This window comes from Mytilus californianus, unplaced genomic scaffold (genome assembly GCF_021869535.1).
Source record: "Mytilus californianus isolate M0D057914Y unplaced genomic scaffold, xbMytCali1.0.p SCAF_1, whole genome shotgun sequence".
NCBI classification, from domain to species: Eukaryota; Metazoa; Mollusca; class Bivalvia; order Mytilida; family Mytilidae; genus Mytilus; species Mytilus californianus.
In genome coordinates, this window is record NW_026262581.1 from 44,280,919 (window position 1) to 44,301,315 (window position 20,397).

A 20,397-nucleotide genomic window follows, 5' to 3' on the forward strand; every position below is an offset into this window, starting at 1 on the left:
TGTCTGTACGTCTGTATGTACGTCCCAAAGTTGGTTTCCGTTCTCTAACTTTAGTTTGCCTCAACTAAATGTTATGAAACTTATACACAATGCTTATTACCACAAAACACAAATCAAGTTTGAATTTTGGTGGTGTCACTTTAACCGTTCTAGAGTTATGCCCTTTGCAAATGGAAAAATTGCTGAATTTTTTGTTTCCGTTCCCCAACTTAAGTTTGCCTCAACCAAATTTTATGAAACTTATACACAATTCTTAATACCACAAAACTCAGATCAAGTTCAAATTTGTTTAGCGTCACTTTTACAGTTCTTCAGTTATGTCCCTTTATAACTTTATATGATATGCAAGCGGGGGCATCATTTGTGTCCCATGGACACATTCCATATTTATTTTTTGACTAAATAAGTATAGACTTCAAGTATTAAAAGGTGGCTTTGGTTATTACTGGCCTGCAAAGCAGTCAGCAATGTGGTAGTGGTGATGACGTAAATACTACAAGGACTGTCTTAAGACGTCTACATTATATAATAATGTAATAATAATAATAATAAATTCTTTATTTAAAGAGGGTAACTCAATTAGAAGTAGTCTAATTTTCATTGAGGCCCTCAAACAAAATACATGTATACAGTTAACATTCATACATTCGATTCATATATTAAAATACAATATATATTACTTGTATATACACAATTCAATCATTCAAACATACAAATGGCAATAAATGGCAATAATTGGTAAAGTTTTGATTAAATTTTCTTATTCTTACAATAAAAGAAAGAAAACAAATTATTCCACTTGCATAGAATTTTCAAGAAAATGATTATAACAATGTTTCTTAAATAATTCCACATTTCGACAATTTTTCATTTTGAGAGGTAAATTATTCCATACCTTTGTTGCAGAATAATGAAAAGATTTTTTATAAAAATTTGTATTTGGTCTTGGAACAAATAGATCATTATTAGAGACAGATCGTAAGTTGTGGTGTTGCACATCATTAATATTTAGCATTGTTAAGTAATCAGGTGTTAGTCCATTTACAATTTTATACATTAGAATTGATTGTTGGTATTTTATTCTTTTTGTAAAAGATAGCCATTTTATAGATGAAAACATAAAATTAGATGGAACAGAAATATCACATTCAAGTATAATTCTTGCTACTCTTTTTTGAAGTTTTATGATTCTATCTGAATCTTTTTGTAATAAATTTCCCCAAACTGAACTACAATAGTCTATATATGGTAGAATATATGCATTATAAAATAGTTGTCTTGTGTGTATAGGCAAATATACTTTAATTTTAAAGACTGCATGCTCCACAGGGATCAATTAGTAGACAATCATATCACTTCCACATCCCAGCTTAAGGTTTGAAGGTCACTTTCAGTACTGTCTTTTTTACTAGATCCCTAACTACCGGTACTTTTAAAGAACTTAATTATTATTATATTTTGTAATAAAGCATATTAAAATACATTTTGTCATGGAATTATATTTTGGAGTTTTAGAACTCTTTGGTTAAGATAAATTACATGCTTTAACAACTCTTTGGTTGACAGTAAAAACTTTTCTACTCCCTACACTACACTTCCAAACAATGTTATCAAACAGAAGTTTTGTTATTTAGTCAAATGGTCATTTAAAAGTTTGAATACAAATTTATGTGCTGTACATCATATATAGCTTTTTCTGTAACAAAAAAGATATTGTCCTGAACATGCATGAAATATTTGCCACTGGATGTTAAGCAACAATCAATCAATATAATGGGAAAAAAATAACATTCTCTATGTGCCTGTCACAAGCCGAGAACCTGTAATGCAGTGGTTGTTGTTGGTTTCTGTCTGCAGTATTTGTTTTCTGTTCTTTACAGTATAAATAAGGCCAATGGTTTTCTTTTTTGAATTGTTTAACACTTTATCACAACTCGGTCTTTATAGCTTATTTATATGGTTTGGGTTTTGCTGATTGTGGGAGGCCATAGAGTGACCTGTAATTGTTTATATCTTAGTCTCCAAAATGGTCTCTATGGATAGGTTTCGTTGGCAATAATACCACATCTCCTTATTTTAATATAGAGCACAAGCATACCAAAAATTTACTTTTTGTCAGCTAGTAGCTAACTCAAATTACACTGTCTAACTTTGTGAATATCTGTTTTGGCAATGATTGGGCTTTATATTATTTCTCTGCATATATGAGTCAAATAGCTACCAAAAATAGTAATGAAAAAGGGAGATATTGATAGATTTTTCTGCACATTTGTGATTTTACCTCATTGTCATGGACCTTTGGAAGTAAAATGGAATGGACCTTTAGTATAGTAATCCCAATGTGTGCATTATTAAGTTTGCCGTCTACATTATCAGTAATGATTCAAAATATGTCCTGCTTGCTTAGATCTTTAACTTTCTTATTGGTCAATGTTCAGTTTTTGTGTTTTGGTCTGTTTTTCAAATACTAATAGTAATACATGTAGGTCAGCTATATTTGGTGTATGGAATAATTGTAAGGTGTGCATGTCTGTCTGGCAGGTATTATTTGACCTTGAGCTCATTGTCATGGATCTTTAAAAATGTTAAGTTTATGTGATACTTGTAGTAAAACTTTTATCCTTAAGACTTTCAAGTTAAAATCAATGGTCAGTAAAGTAGGTGAGACATTTCAGCGTGTGCCCTCTTGTTGTTCTATTGCTTTATGTACTGAAAATTTTTGTAATAACAATTTTTTTTCCCGAAATAATTTCTCGTTCAAACAAAATTAATTTGCCATCATGTGAAATTCTTTTCACAGATCTATATAGTTAAAGTGGACTTTACAGAGGTCACAGACCTCTGTACACTTGAAGACATTATTTCATACTTCTGTCATGAAAATATGCTATTTAATCTATAAAATTGTCATCCAATTGCATCACTTGTCACAAGAAAGGATATTGTTATTTGATAAAATGCTAATCAGGAACCCATGTGGAATTAAAAGAACTAAAATTACATTTGTTTTTTCATAAAGTTCAAGGATATGTCAAAAGGAGGTCATGGTGACAAGCAGTTTAGAAATGAAGATTTTCATTAAACAGCAAAAAATTCTAGAGAAGCATACTGCCTTTAGCTTTTTATGAATAGATATTTTAAAATGAAGTTAAAGTAATTCACTGCCATCTGGTGTACAATTGTTTATCTGACACTTTCACTTCAATGATGATACAATAAAAAAATTAAAAAAACTCATGAAGCATACAACTTCAAAAAATAGTTAATTTTTCTTTGGAAATTTTTCTACTAGGACTGTTTGTCCAAAATCAACCATAGGTACCCTAGAAAAAAAATGTTCTGAAAGATTAGGATCATTAGGTCCATAGTTATTCTGTCAGATTGTTTGGCAACTGTAGGACCCATAAGAATTAACAAGGCTTTATCAGAATCTATTCCTTAATTAGTGAAAGGAGCATGGATACCCCAATGTTTCATATTAAATGAACTAAAATTTAAAAAACATACAAGACTAACAAAGGCCAAAGGCTCCTGACTAGGGACAGGGGCAAAAATGCGGCAGGGTTAAACATGTTTAGTGAGATCTCAACCCTCCCCTATACCTCTAGCAATGTAGAATAAACAAACACAGCAATATGCACAGTAAAACTCAGTGTAAAAGAAGTTCGAGTACGATGTCAGAATAGGTAACAGAAGAAACTAAGCAAAATGAAAATAATACATAAATTAACAAAGGACTACTAGCAGTTACTGACATGCCATCTCCAGACCTCAATTAAACTGATTGAGAGATTATTTCTTCATCATGTGAAAATCAAGCACAATCCCTCCTGTTAGGGTTCAGTATCACACTATCATAAAATATATGAGAAGAACATAACCGGTATCATGCCAACAACTGGTTTTAGAATAAATGTGTTTATTTCTGATGCAAAGACCCTATGAGTGAATCAATATTAATTCCAAAATATGCCATCTTTAATGACCTGAAAACAGTATTGTAACTATATCCCTTCTGAATAATTCTGTTTAAAGGTTTGGTTAGCTTTTGAGGTGAATGACGACATTTTTGTGCTTTGTATAGAATATTACCATAAAAGATTGGATGTGAAATACCTGAACGTATAAGAAGTCTGCATGTTGATTTATATTTAGGAATGATGTCCTTGTACCGATGAAAAAATTAAGTAAATGTTTTGACTAGTTTGTGATATCGAAAAATTTTCAGTAAAATACAGATTTCTTTGGTTAAAATCAAAAGCATTGTTACATACACGAGCGAATCGAACAAGTTGAGATTTTTAAACACCATAAGATGGTGACAAGGGAACGTCACCATCTAAAAATGGATAATTAACAATAGGAAATGAAAAATCATCTCTTTTATTGTAAATTTTGGTATTAAGCTTCCTGTTAAAGATATCGATATCAAGATCCAGGAAAGGGCAGTGTTCATTGTTAGTATTAGCTTCATTTAAAGTCAGTAGAACAGGATAAATCTCTTTAGTGTACATACTGAAGTCATCATTATTGAGAGTCAATACATCATCCAAATATCTAAAAGTGTTATTAAATTTTTGTATTGGATGTTGTTTCGATGGGTCTTTGCTGATTTTAGTCAGATGCCTTATGTTGCGAAGTTCCTTTCTGTCATATGTCCATTTTCCTTGACCTCATTTTCATGGTTCAGGGATTGCTTGAAAAAAAAAATCTTTAGTAATTTTGTTATAAGATATACTCACGTGTAATGACTATATTTGGTATATATGCAATCCTTGCAAAGTCTACATGTCTACCAGACAGGGTTCACCTGACCTTGACCTCATTTCATTGATTAGTGATTAAGGTAAAGTTTTCATTGTCAAGTCTGTATCTCAGATACTATAAGTAATAGGTCAGCTATATATGCTGTATAGAGAGATTGTAAGCTGTACATGTCTGACTGGCAGGTTTCATTTGACGGTGACCTCTTTTTCATGGTTCATTGGTCATTGGTAAGTTTTTGAGGACATCTGTTTCTTGTATACTATAATACTTTACTACATAAAACCACTATAATTGATATATGGAATGATTTTAAGGCGTACATATACTAATGAGAAGATGTGGTATGAATGCCAATAAGACAACTCTCCACCAGTGATCAAATGATGTAGAAGGTTAGCAACTATAGGTCACCAGATGGCCTTCAACACTGAGCAAAACGTATACCGCATAGTAAGCTATAAAAAGATTGTAAGCTGTTAATGTCTGTCTGGCAGGTTTCATCTGACCTTAATCTCATTTTTATAGTTCATTGGTCATTGTAAAAAAATGTAAAGTTTTCATGGTTTTGTCTATTAATCTGATACTGTATGCAAATAAATATATAAATAAGGAAAGAAAATTAGAAAACCTCAAAAAAAAAATTGTTGTAAAGTCATCTAGAAAAAAAGTATCCATGAGAATAAGCTAGTTTACAGTTAGAATGATTGTAAGGTGTACATGTCTGTCTGGCAAGGTTCATCTGACCTCGAACTCATTTTCATGGTTCGTTAGTCATTGTTGAATTTACATGGTTAAGTCTGTTTCTCAAATACTATAAGCAATAGGTCTAACTATATTTGGTAAATGGAATGATTGCATGTAGTACATATTAACTGGCAGGGTTTATTTGACCGTGACCTGATTTTTATTGTTCATTGGGCAATTTTCATTTTTTGTAATTTGGTCTGTTTCTCATACTAAAAGCAATAGGCTAACTATATTTAGTGTACAGTACTCTTGTGTGTTATATGTGTAGAATGGTGATATCAAGTTTAAGTTTCATTTCAGATGAAACTATAGTCCTTCTGCCATTTCTTAAGCGTGGGACGTTTGTGTTGTTCAAACATCCAATTTATCTTTTCCCAAAAGGTCAATATAAGCTATTTCCAACAATATGTGTATCGTGCTTGTTATCCATTTCCTCTATAAAGCTTTATGAGAAATCTGTTCTGTAACTCAATGCTCTGCCAGTTTGAACATAGATGGGTCTGAATCACTATGAATTGTCTCAGAATTTATCTGATAACACCACTCAGAGCAACCAATCTGACCATCATTTCTATTTAGTAAGACACTAATTGCTGTTATTTAACCTTTAAGGAACAACTATTGAAAATTCTAGTAGACTTACTACTGAACCAAATTACCTCACACAAAATATATGTAAGATTTTAATTTGCATACCTTGTGGTGACGTTTTTGATATTTGTGTCTTGATTTGTTGCCATATAATGGTTTTTATCTTTTTCTCATTAGTTGATCTCTGCAGTTGTGTAAAGCATCATAAATGTCTAAATACCAATTAAAAGAATCCATATTTGTTCCTGTTAATTATTTTTGCAACAATTTTGTACTGATTAAATGCAGCAATTGTCAGAGACAGAAAATAGCAAGCTGAAAATTGTCTATCTTAATTATAATACCCTCATCACTTTCAGAAATTAATTATTATGCAAATGTTCTGACTGGAAAACAGATGAAATAAGTTTGAACTATTTTGACTTTTTGTCTCTTCTGCAACTAATGTGGCATAATGCAAGATAAAGGGAGACTGATCTTGAAGTGACAGTGTAAATTACAAAATGTATTTGTATACAGTGTTATATTTCAGAAGGTAGAAGAGCTGAAAAATCCATATCTTGTATACAGATACCCTAAGATCTGAAGTTTCCTTCTGACATCTGTCAGTTGTCTTTGACATAATTTTCATTGCTGTATGACAGCCTAACAAACTATATATATTTATTGTACATCCTCTCCTAAATCTATTGTATTCATTCATTTTGTCCATCTCTCTGTTTGTCCATCTGTATTTGTTGATCTGTCCTTTCTTACAACAACTTTTTGCATACACTCTTTTCTCGTGTACTATTGAACAGACTGATGACTTCTTATTTAGTCAACAGGTTGCTAATGGTAAGTGGTAAAGCGTGAGCACTTTTCAGGTCATCCAGACACCTACTTCCTGTTTGCTGATTTTTATACGCCCGTTTGCGGGACGTATTATGGCATACCTCTGTCCGTCCGTCCGTCGTCAACATGTCAGACATTAACTCAAAAACGCTTTAACCAATTTGCATGAAACTTTGGTGAATTGTTAATATCTATTGATGTGAGCTCCCTTTCTTTTTAATAAATTTTAGATTTAACGTTTCTGAGTTTTGGGGTTTTATTCATTAAAAAAAGGGGGATTTTCCAGTTTTCGGACAATAACTCACAAACTCTTTCAGCAATTTGCAAGAAACTTTGGTGAATTGTTTATAGCTATTGACATGAGCTCCCTTTTCGTTTTTATAAGTTTTAGATTTTACGTTTCCGAGTTATGGGGTTTTATTTATTAAAAAAGGGGGATTTTCCAGTTTTCTGACAATAACTCAAAAATGCTTTAAGTAGTTTTCATTAAACTTTGTCAACTAATTTATATCTATTAAGATAATCTCCCTTTAGTTTTTTATAAATTTCTGATATGACATTGAGAAGTTATTGAACTTTATTCTTTGAAAACGCGATGGGCGTATCATGCGCTCATGGCACAGCTGTTTATTCAATATGTTGAATGAATTTTAAAAAAAAATTGTCAAACATTTCTCCAGGACTACTTAACAGGAATTAAGACTTCATAATCCATCAGCAGCTTGGCAGTGAGATGTCAAGTGTGTGCAGTTTTTACATCTGTCATACACCTACTTCAAGTTTGCCAATTTAGTTTTTAGCATGTTGAATGAAATTAAATTTTCTCAAAAAGTACTGTACTGAATAGAATGACTTATTATTCTAAGTCAGCAGCTTCATGGTGATAATGTAATGTGTAAGCGCTTTGCAGATCTGTCATCAACCTACTTCCTCCTTTCCCATACTTTGAATTACTAGTGGTGGTATGCTTAGCATGAAAACATGTGAAATTTTGTTTTAACTTGTGTTTTTTCCCCGGTTATTTTGAATATTTTTCAGTAAATTACAGTAAATCCAGACATTTCAGCATGTGCACTGCTGTATTTTTTATATTAAAAATAAAAAAAATTTAAAGTCGTATGAAACGAGTTTCTTGTAATTTTAATGCTATTGAAATTATGGAACCTGAATGCATGCATCTATACAACACGAAGTCCTGTATGCACCTTTTTAACGAATCCACAACGTATTATTGATAATTAATATTTCATTCAGTCATTTTCAGTGATTGTTGATCGCAAGCTAATTAACTTTCAAGTTTTGTTGCCGAAGTTTACCGGATTGTTAAATTGATAAACAATCAACACAGAGTATGTGGAGGACGTGACAAATAATTGAATAGTTAGAGCCATGATATTTTTTTTTTATATTTTCTATGCTTTCCCATTTGTTAATAAAACTTTTCCACAGTTGTTAAAATAATTGTTGTATTAAATTTGTTCTTTAAGAATCAGTTATTATTATTTACCTTCCGTGCACATTTGTTTACATTCTTTCATCATGGTTTTCCCCTCGCACTTGCGCTGTGCAGTGGCCGAAGTTCTAATGAGAGGTCTGGTAGTTAAGGTCACTGCATACAGGAAAATATTGGTGAATTAGTGTACTTGAAGACATTAATTTGCTAGCAGTTCATTTATGAAGATTTTGATAAAATGAAGAAAGTTCACGTACACTTGTTTTATATTAAAACTTGGCCATTCAAGTATTTAAAACATATTCAACTTTTTTTTTAGATTTAAAGTTTTATATGAGTTTAAATGTCATGCACTAATTAAAGTATGCTTGGATCTAATTACTACAGACTTAACATGTTGTTGGGATTGGTGAATGTAGACTCAACATTTTCTGGTTTGTCATTCCAGAGATATTGGACTTTTAACGATCATAATTGACCATACTTATAGTTTAAGGATAATCCTCATGCATGTTTTCCTACAGAGTCAATTATTTGCTTCTGACTAAATTCGCTCTAAATATCCCATTTTATTTTTGCAACAATTTTAATATGCACAATGAATCAGTGGTGGATTCAGATAATTTTTTAGCACAAATTTGTCCAAAAATATTTTTCATATTCATTTTCTAGAGTTATGCCCCCTTTAAAAAAGCCTGGATCTACCCCTGTGCATAATACAGGTGTATCATGCACTCTTGGCACAGCTGGACTTAGTTTTTGTCAATCAACATTACACTTTTACAATGCCAGCAGCAATTGCAGGGCAGATACAAGGTTCCATGGAATCCTTTATGAATTTTTATATTTAAAGCTATGGCAATGTATATTAAATTCCCCCCTCATTTAGTGGCCAGGTTATATAGTGTCATCCATGTCCATCCTTTCCTCTTTCAGTCTTTTATCATTCTGGCATCAAACAATTGTTTAGAGTCTTTTTTGTTATGGCTGCCACTCGAGGTGATTTTTAGAACATTAGTAAATAATGATGACCCTATTGGCATCTTGTTCTAATGGACTGATTTTTAGTTGAATTATGGCCGTTGGAATGTTCTTTGTATTATCCCTGCAGATCTGGAGCTGATTTTTGGTACCTAAATGTATATAATAATGACTCTTAAGGTTATCTATTATGCAACCTGGCATTTTGTTCTGGTTGACTTACTTTTTGAGGAATTATGGCTTTTTTTTGCAATAAGGCTGCTGACAGGGGAATTCATGTTTTACCTACACATATAGTTGTAATTTTTTTTTTTTTTTTTTTTTGCAGAAATGATTACTGATAATATTGTTGTAGTGGTAGAAGATTATACTTTCTTGTTGACCAGCATTTTCATACAAAAAACAATGTAAACATTAAATAGACATTCTTCGTTATTAAATTATATCCTATACCTTTGATTGATCATGCAGTCTTATGAAGGAAAACATAGTCAAGTTACCATAAATTGAACGATTGTCGCCTGACCGCATTTGACAATTCCCAGTAGTTTGCAATGAGACATTCAATCACTATTTGTTAAATTGATTATTTTGACGGGGCATGAAGCTTGGTTCTTTCGGTGTGAATAATGTATTTTTTGCATGCAAACATTTACATTGTCAATAATGACTGTTACCGTATTTTTCTTAGATGACACTAATTTTGTCATAAGCTCGATTTTGCATGTCAAAAACTACCATGTCTGCCATGTACAAAGAACAAACACTCAATAATTATTCTTTAAAGTATTTTTTTCAAAATTAAAACAGATACTATTGATTATCAATATACCATTGATATCAAAAAACTTTATCACAAACATCATTGTGGATCAAAACATGTTGACTAAAGTATATCATTTCCCCACAAGGTTTTCAATCTGTTTGTTTGTTTATCAGATGTCAACATTTTTCGAAGAACTCAGGTAATTCAGAACTTAAATAGGCATTTCATGTTACCCTGTATAAATCCCAAATGGATATTAATGATTTATGCTTGAAATAGGGTAACAAAGGTTTCGTGACATTATAATTGTTAGCAGTAAGAAGAGGGGAAGATTAAACTAGAGGAGTAATCATAAACAATAAGTCGATTAGAATTTGTAATTTTTTATGGAAACAACCTTTGAGAGAAAGAGGATACATTGGAATTTTGATAAATATAGTGAATGTGATCTTGGTTAGGTATCGATCAAATCTGTATTTAAATTGGTATAATAACATAACTGCAATGTTGGCATACAAGATGTTAAAGTCAGTATGTATCATGTGTTACACTTAATAAGTGTGTTATGATGTGGCCTTGGTTTCATTGAACCCTATATAAGTCACATGTTAGTCTATAAAAGTATACTGTTAAGCCCAAATTTAGCATGATAAAATGTTCAATCATAATTTTGTAAAATTTAAGAAGATTTGACAATAAAGCAATGAAGCCGTGGACGAATTTTATCCTCTGAAAATCATCTCAGATCTCAAGTGCATGTATGATTGAATTATAACCTAAATGCAAGCAAATTTTTTAACAGACTATAGTGTCAATAGCACTAACATTGGCTTCAAAACATAAGTCAGGTGATAATAAACTGGACCCTTGGAGCCTCTTGTTTCTTTCTAATTTAAATTAAAAAAAAATTGACAAGTCCGATTTGGGAAAATATTGAAGTGTAGGGATTTGATAAAGAGCTTGTTTGTAACCAAAATAATAGAGGTTGGCTGAATTCATTGAACAGTCAAATGATTCAATGTAATCTTTTAGTTTTAGGGGAAGCAAATGACCTGTAACTTAAACACTGCCTTGTGCAATACTTCGCCTTTTTAATGATGCAAGAAATTATTCTGAGGAGAAAGAAGATAATTATTCTTACAGTAGTTCTGTATATATAGAATATCTGTTTAAGTGTGTGTTCATTAAAGCATTAAAATTTGAACAGTTTTTCATTAGTTTTGATTGCTTTTTAATGATAGACATTGTGTTTTTATGCATCTGGTTAATGCTGATTATTGAAAAAGTATAAAGCAGTAAATTCCAGCAGACAGCCTGTAACCAAACAAACTTTGAGATATATTTTCTGAATTTATGAAATATTATTTTCTGGAGCTCTTTGTGCATATTACTAGCACCCAACTAGAGACCAGTTTGTGAACTCATAAAAGTTATTGTAAACCTATATGGATTGCCAGGAGTTGAATGTGGCATTTTCAAAATTTTTAGAAATCCATTTTGTTTGTAGCGTGATATTCTCTAATCCTCTCTAGGTTTTGATATATATTATTCATCATTATTTGCTTTGCCTGAGAAGAAGGTTGCAGAATGTGTGATAAAGGGATGCTAACCAGGCAAATGATTCATATTATTTATACAGATGTCTTATGGTCTGAAGTACCAGTCTGGCACATTAGTCCCTTGTCCTTGACCTATTTTTATACGACCACGGTCGTATATTGGTATGACGTTGGCGTTGTCGTCTTCGTCGTCGTCGTCGTCCGAAGACACATTGGTTTTCGCACTCTAACTTTAGTTTAAGTGAATGGATCTCTTTGAAATTTTACCATAATGTTCAATACCACAAAAGGAAGGTGGGGATTGATTTTGGGGGTTATGGTACCAACAGTTAAGGAATTAGGGGCCAAAAAGGGGCCAAAAATATGCATTTTCTAGTTTCCAGACAATAACTGTGGAACGGTGTATGGATCTCTCTGAAATTATACTACAAGTTTCCATACCACAAAGGGATGGTTAGGATTTGCTTTGGGGGGTTATGGCTCAAACCGTTTAGGAATTAGGGGCAAAAAAGGGGGAAAAACAAGGTTGTCCTGGTTAATGGACAAATACTTTAGTACAAAACATATATAAAGCAGTGTAAGGGAGATAAATCAAATACATCATTGAAATTATCTCCCTTACACTGCTTTCAAATTATGTATAAAGTAATGGTTAATGAACAATTAAGATAATTTAAAACAGTGTAAGGGAGGTAATCCAAATACAACGTTTTGGTTACTTCCCTTACACTGCTTTTAAATTATGTTTAAAGAAATGCATATTTATAAAGGAAGACCAGTAAAAATATCTGCAAATGTTGCATCTTTTTTTTTTACAAAAAAATCCATATGAAAGATTTGACACTATATTTTAAATTCTATTATAAAATATATTAAGTTAGCACTATGGTAAATTTAAATGGGTAATTATGGTTGCAAACTCCATTGGAAATTTGATTGAGATTATGACCATATCTTGAGGGAAAGAATTTTTTGGGGGAAAAAAAGGGGGGGGGGGGGGTAAAAAGAAATTGTGGGGGGTCAATTTTTTTTCTCATTTCAGATTTCAGAAATTAAAAAGAATTATTCTTCAAATATTATTTTTTTTCAAATTTCAAATATTGAAAAATTTCAAGAAGTAATCCTTAATTGCACAGTATGGCGCATTAGATTTGTAAAATCTTTGACCTCATTTATTTATTTGTTATGCCGAATCTAACCGTGTATTTAGATTTTTATACGACCGCAAAAATTGAAAATTTTTTGGTCGTATATTGGTATGACGTTGGCGTCGTCGTCGTCGTCGTCGTCGTCGTTGTCGTCGTCGTCGTCGTCGTCGTCGTCCGGCGTCGTCCGAAGACACATTGGTTTTCGCACTCTAACTTTAGTTTAAGTGAATGGATCTCCATGAAATTTTACCATAAGGTTCAATACCACGAAAGGAAGGTGGGGATTGATTTTGGGGGTTATGGTACCAACAGTTAAGGAATTAGGGGCCAAAAAGGGGCCAAAAATAAGCATTTTTGTAACTTCCAGACAATAACTTGTGTGTAAGTGTATGGATCTCTCTGACATTGTACCACAAGGTTCCATATCACAAAGGGAAGGCTGTAATTGATTTTGGGGGTAATTGCCTCAAAATTTTAATAATTAGGGGCCAAAAAAGGGGCAAAAAACAAGCATTTTTCTAGTTTCATGACAATAACTTGTGTGTAAGTGTTTGGATATTTCTGAAATTGTACTACAAGGTTCCATATCACAAAGGGAAAGCTGGAATTGAGTTTGGGGGTAATTGCCCGAAACGTTTAGGAATTGGGGGTCAAAAAGGGGCCAAAAATAAGCATTTTTCTAGTTTCCAGACAATAACTTGTGTTCAAGTGTATGGATCTCTCTGAAATTGTACTGCAAGGTACCATACCACAAAGGGAAGGCTGGGATTGAGTTTGGGGGTGATGAATCATAAGGGGGTTCAAAAAATTTGGGGGGGGGGGGGATTTTTTTTTTCTTTTTTTCCTTTTTTTTTTCTTTTAAAATTTTCCATTTTAAGTTGGTTATTTCTGATTAATATTTAAAAGCAAATAATAATGATATGGTAGGAGATACACACCAAACAGGATGTGTAAATTATTATATAATAAGTATTGTGCAATAGCAAGAAATTTTCAATTGCACAGTATTGCACAATTGCAAGAAATCTTCAATTGCACAGTATTGCGCAATAGCAAGAAATCTTCAATTGCACAGTATTGCGCAATAGCAAGAAATATCCAATAGCACAATATTGCGCAATAGCAAGAAATTGTCAATTGTACAGTATTGCACAATAGCAAGAAATATTCAATTGCACAGTATTGTGCAAAAGAAGATACTTCGTATAAATTGCTTATTTCTTGATCAATTTCAATGGGGTTTTATTCTTGAATTCTTGGGGTTCTTTAATATGCTGAATCTAACCGTGTATTAAGTTTTTGGATTTTGGGCCCCGTTTTTAAATTGGTCCACATTGAGGTCCAAAGGGTCCAAAATTTAACTTTGTTTGATTTCATCAAAAATTGAATTATTGGGGTTCTTTGATATGCCGAATCTAACCGTGTATTTAGATTCTTAATTTTTGGTTCCGTTTTCAAATTGGTCTACATTAAGGTCAAAAGGGTCCAAAATTAAACTTAGTTTGATTTTAACAAAAATTGAATTTTTAGGGTACTTTGATATGCTGAATCTAAACATGTATTTAGATTTTTTATTATGGGCCCAGTTTTCAAGTTGGTCCAAATCGGGGTCCAAAATTAAACTTTGTTTGATTTCAACAAAAATTGAATATATGGGGTTCTTTGATATGCTGAATCTAACCATGTATTTAGATTTTTGATTTTTGGGCCCCGTTATCAACTTTGTCCACATTGAGGTCAAAAGGGTCCAAAATTAAACTTTGTTTGATTTCATCAAAAATTGAATTCTTGGGGTTCTTTGATATGCTGAATCTAACCATGTATTTAGATTTTTTATTTGTGGACCCGCTATCAAATTGGTTCATATTGAGGTCAAAAGGGTCCAAAATTAAACTTTGTTTGATTTCATCAAAAATTGAATTATTGGGGTTCTTTGATATGCCAAATCTAACCGTGTATTTAGATTTTTAATTTTGGGTCCCGTTTTTAAATTGGTCTACATTAAGGTCCAAAGGGTCCAAAATTAAACTTAGTTTGATTTTAACAAAAATTGAATTCTTGGGGTACTTTGATATGCTGAATCTAAACATGTGTTTAGATTTTTGATTATGGGACCAGTTTTCAAGTTTGTCCAAGTTGGGGTCCAAAATTAAACTTTGTTTGATTTCAACAAAAATTGAATATATGGGGTTCTTTGATATGCTGAATCTAACCATGTATTTTGATTTTGGACATTGAACCATAATAGGTAAATTAAAAAAATTGAAGTTCTTAGACCACATTCTTTCTGTGTCAGAAACCTATGCTGTGTCAAATATTTAATCACAATCCAAATTCAGAGCTGTATCAAGCTTGAATGTTGTGTCCATACTTGCCCCAACTGTTCAGGGTTCGACCTCTGCGGTCGTATCAAGCTGCGCCCAGCGAAGCATTTTATTAATTTTGGGTCCAGTTTTCAAATTGGTCTACATTAATGTCCAAAGGGTCCAAAATTAAACTTTGTTTGATTTTAACAAAAATTGAATATATGGGGTTCTTTGATATGCCGAATCTAACCGTGTATTTAGATTTTTAATTTTGGGTCCCTTTTTTTAAATTGGTCTACATTAAGGTCCAAAGGGTCCAATATTAAACTTAGTTTGATTTTAACAAAAACTGAATTCTTGGGGTTCTTTGATATGCTGAATCTAACCATGTATTTAGATTTTTTATTTGTGGGCCCGCTATCAAATTGGTTCATATTGAGGTCAAAAGAGTCCAAAATTAAACTTTGTTTGATTTCATCAAAAATTGAATTATTGGGGTTCTTTGATATGCCAAATCTAACCGTGTATTTAGATTTTTAATTTTGGGTCCCGTTTTTTAAATTTGTCTACATTAAGGTCCAAAGGGTCCAACATTAAACTTAGTTTGATTTTAACAAAAACTGAATTCTTGGGGTTCTTTGATATGCTGAATCTAAATATGTGTTTAGATTTTAGATTTTTGGCCCAGTTTTCAAGTTGGTCCAAATTGGTTTCCAAAATTAAACTTTGTTTGATTTCAACAAAAATTGAATATATGGGGTTCTTTGATATGCTGAATCTAACCACGTATTTAGATTTTTTATTTGTGGGCCTGCTATCAAATTGGTTCATATTGAGGTCAAAAGGGTCCAAAATTAAACTTTGTTTGATTTCATCAAAAATTGAATTATTGGGGTTCTTTGATATGCCAAATCTAACCGTGTATTTAGATTTTTAATTTTGGGTCCCGTTTTTTAAATTGGTCTACATTAAGGTCCAAAGGGTCCAAAATTAAACTTAGTTTGATTTTAACAAAAATTTAATTCTTGGGGTTCTTTGATATGCTGAATCTAAACATGTGTTTAGATTTTTGATTATGGGCCCAGTTTTCAAGTTGGTCCAAGTGGGGGTCCAAAATTAAACTTTTTTTGATTTCAACAAAAATTGAATATATGGGGTTCTTTGATATGCTGAATCTAACCATGTATGTAGATTTTTATTTGTGGGCCCTGCTATCAAATTGGTTCATATTGAGGTCAAAAGGGTCCAAAATTAAACTTTGTTTGATTTCATTAAAAATTGAATTATTAGGGGTTCTTTGATATTCCAAATCTAACCGTGTATTTAGATTTTTAATTTTTGGTCCCGTTTTTTAAATTGGTCTACATTAAGGTCCAAAGGGTCCAAAATTAAACTTAGTTTGATTTTAACAAAAATTAAATTCTTGGGGTTCTTTGATATGCTGAATCTAAACATGTGTTAAGATTTTTGATTATGGGCCCAGTTTTCAAGTTAGTCCAAGTTGGGGTCCAAAATTAAACTTTGTTTGATTTCAACAAAAATTGAATATATGGGGTTCTTTGATATGCTGAATCTAAATATGTATTTTGATTTTGGACATTGGACCATAATAGGTAAATTAAAAAAATTCAAGTTCTTAGACCACATTTTTTCTGTGTCAGAAACCTATGCTGTGTCAAATATTTAATCACAATCCAAATTCAGAGCTGTATCAAGCTTGAATGTTGTGTCCATACTTGCCCCAACTGTTCAGGGTTCAACCTCTGCGGTCGTATCAAGCTGCGCCCAGCGAAGCATTTTATTTACTGTTCATTCCAGGCTTCACAGATAATCTAAAGTTTATGGTTTAAAATTTATGGTTCCCTAGGCCATGCTAAGGTTTTATGATCAAGTCAAATTCCATGATTCTGTAAGTTGTATACCTAATTTTCAAGGTTCACTGGTCAACCTTAATATTTCATGATTTTAGGCCAATTTTTCCAAGCTTTGAAATAGTATTATGACTAGAACACACCCGCGATATCGCGGGACCGGGACTGAATTAAAGTACTTACGCCTTATTTTTAGTATTCGTATTGTCATCTGATAAAGTTATGCTAATTATAAGGTGCACAGTTTTCTCTGCTTTCAAAATCTTTCTGTTTGAACCCGTCGACCCAGAACTTGTTAATTATTGGTAATATAAATTATGTGGAAAACAAAAGGACTTGGAATGATGAAATTTTTAATCAACACCATTGTCCTATATAAGTTATATTTAAAGTTGAATTCTTTAATTTGTCATTTTTACGTCATGCCGACTAACAAATTGGACCTCGTTATCTTAGTAGTATAGATAGATATATCACCGTATTTATATTCAATATTCTATGAAGGAGTGTAGTAACCCTTTTTGTTTTTAAAAATAAGTATGGTAAAATTTTCAGTATACCCGTTTATTAGGTGAACAAAAAACGGTCTTTAGATTTACTAGTATAGAGAGTACATGTACAGTGTATAAATATCGGGGCCGGGAGTAGTTTGTTTCAAGTTCGGTACAGCATGATTAGTGTATAATGGAGCAAGTACTTTGTTTCATTATGAATCATGATATCTATACTACTTGTTCTTTAAAATGTTAAACTGCCTACATTAGACCGGAAATATAATGACATCACTAAAAGGAAATCACATCGGATATTTCCGGAACTTATTAATTTGTCTAATTGCTTATTGTTTCAAACAGTAATCGATGTAAAAGGGTAAAATTTTCAGTATACCCTATCAATTATATATACCCTTATATAAGTTTGACTTGTAGCTTTCTTAGGTTATACGTTTATTAGGTGAACAAAAAACGGTCTTTAGATTTAGTAGTATAGATAGAGAGAACTTGTGAAAGATTTATTTGTGCATGATTAATACAAATACCAAGAAATGTTCAAAATACCTGCTAAATATTGATGTTTCATTAAAAGATATGTTTAATCATCACGATAATGTGAGTAAAAAAAGCAACCTTTTTTTTATTATATGTTTATCGTGTGAATCTTATAATGATGTAATTCCCATTTGGTAATAGTGCGGTAAAAATTAATATTGAAGTTTAAAAACGCAATATCATAAATATTTGACTGAGACATAAAAAGTTATATAGGAATTGAATTTACATACACGAAGAGTAACTCTTTGTTTGAATGTTTTTTTCTAATAGACAAGCAACTTAGATAAATAAAGCATCCCCTTTTTTGCAGTTTTTAGAAACTTATCCCTATATTTCTATTGGAGATAGACTATGGATTTTTTAACTGTATTATATCCCCAATTCTGGACTGTTGGATTTGCTAAGAATTGCTCATAGATTGAGTTCAAACCATCAAAACAATAGTATTACATAGATAATTTTGATAACAATTATTTTACTGAAAACATATCAGAAAAATAGTGGAGATACAACACTATAAAAATATTTTCCTCTAAACTGACTAGATGAATAAGTTATTATAATCCAATGGGAGTGTGGAGATAAAACAGAGAAGTTCTGACAAAAAATTGTAGAGTGTAAAAATCTCGTATTATAGTTGTATAGGGAGATAGACCATATATCATTTGGATATCAAATATATTGCTATCTATATTTTTACCAAAAGTAGACATATAACACTATAAGATTCCCTTGATGATATGTTACTGAATATTTTTTGCAGTTTTATTTTATTCATGGATGATGATTTGAAGGTGATCCTCCAGTTTGGGATTTTTGTCATGTTCTGTCCTTCTAGAAGACCGTGAGTGTCTCCATTGAACATATTTTTTTTCTTTTTTGCCTATTATCTTGAAAATTATGATACATAGAGAGAGACTTTAAACAGCAAAAATGATCAGCAAGACAAGATCTACAAATAATTCAACATAAGCCATATCGTCAGACAACTTCTTATTGGGGTTATTGCCCTTTAATGACAATTTTTATTAATTTTTTGCTTTTTTGGCTTAAATCTGAAAAAAAACTATAATAGATAAATAGAAACTTGAATAAGCAAAGATGATCAATCAGCAAGACATTATCTACAATTAAGTTTCATAGTTGAAGTCGTCAGTCAACCCTTTATTGGAGTTATTGGCCTTAAAGACGATTTAACTGATTGTATGCCCTTTTGCCTAATATCTAATAAATTATAATAGATAAATAAGCAAAAAATATCTGAGCAAGACAAGATCTACAAATAAGTCAACAAGGTCGAAATCGGCTGACGACCCCTTGTTGGAGTTGTTACCCTTTAATGACCATTTTTTGCCATTTTTTTGTGTTTTTGCCTTATATCTGGAAAAACAAAATAGGTAAATGAAAAACTTAAATAAGCAAAATTAAATGATCAGCAAAACACAAACTTACAAATAAGACAACATAGCCGAAAATTGTCAGTTGACTTCTCATTGGAGTTCTTGCTCTTTAATGACAATTTTTACCAATATTTTATGTTTTTGCCTATTATCTTGAAAACAAGAAAAGATACTTTAAAAAGCAAAAATGATCAGCAGGACAATTATGGGCTTTGCTCATTGTTGAAGGCCATATGGTGACCTAGAGTTGTTAATTTCTGTGTCATTTGGTCTCTTGTGGAGAGTTTTCTCGTTGGCAAATCATACTACGTCTTCTTTTTAGCTCACCTGGCCCAAAAGGCCAAGTGAGCTTTTCTCATCACTTGGCGTTCGTCCTCTGTCGTCGTCGTCCGTTAACTTTTACAAAAATCTTCTCCTCTGAAACTACTGGGCCAAAGTTAACCAAACACGGCCACAATCATCATTGATGTATCTAGTTTAAAAAATTTGTCCGACAACGTGGCCCGCCAACCAAGATGGCTGCCATGGCTAAAAATAGAACATAGGGGTAAAATGTAGATTTTGGCTTATATCTCTGAAACTAAAGCATTTTAGCATTCTGACATGGGATAAAATTGTTTATCAGGTCAAGATCTATCTGCCCTGAAATTTTCAGACAAATCAGATGACCCGTTGTTGGGTTGCTGCCCCTGAATTGGTAATTTTAAGGAAATTTTGCAGTTTTTGGTTATTATCTTGAATATTATTATAGAAAGAGATAAACTGTAAGCAGCAATAATGTTCAGCAAAGTAAGATCTACAAATAAGTCAACATGACCAAAATGGTCAATTGACCCCTTAAGGAGTTTTTGACTTTTATCTCTGAAACTAAAACAAAAGTATAATGGTTGCATTATTTCATGCATCAATTGTAAACAAAAAT

General features: G+C 32.0%; 1 protein-coding gene across 3 annotated transcripts in view; it reads left to right on the plus strand.

The window, feature by feature from the left end:
• The window catches only part of LOC127701873 (protein MON2 homolog), a 226,139-nt gene that overhangs the window by 102,393 nt on the left and 103,349 nt on the right, over positions 1 to 20,397 (plus strand). The gene's annotated exons all lie outside the window — the stretch shown is intronic.